Genomic DNA, 457 nt, shown 5'->3' with positions numbered 1-457 from the left:
GGGACCCGACACCCCGACACCCCACTCAGTCTACTGACCCTGGGGACCCGACACCCCACTCAGTCTACTGACCCTGGGGACCCGACACCCCACTCAGTCTACTGACCCTGGGGACCCGACACCCCACTCAGTCTACTGACCCTGGGGACCCGACACCCCACTCAGTCTACTGACCCTGGGGACCCGACACCCCACTCAGTACCGGGGACCCGACACCCCGACACCCCACTCAGTCTACTGACCCTGGGGACCCGACACCCCACTCAGTCTACTGACCTTGGGGACCCGACACACCACTCAGTCCACTGACCCCGGGGACCCGGAGACTCCCATCAGCGCGCAGACCCGGGGACCCCGACACCCCACTCAGTCCACTGACCCCGGGGACCTGACACCCCGACACCCCACTCAGTCCACTGACCCCGGGGACCTGACACCCCGACACCCCACTCAGTCC

Source organism: Myotis brandtii, unplaced genomic scaffold, assembly GCF_000412655.1.
Source record: "Myotis brandtii unplaced genomic scaffold, ASM41265v1 scaffold96, whole genome shotgun sequence".
In the NCBI taxonomy this organism is placed as follows: domain Eukaryota; kingdom Metazoa; phylum Chordata; class Mammalia; order Chiroptera; family Vespertilionidae; genus Myotis; species Myotis brandtii.
This window is presented reverse-complemented; position numbering follows the sequence as displayed.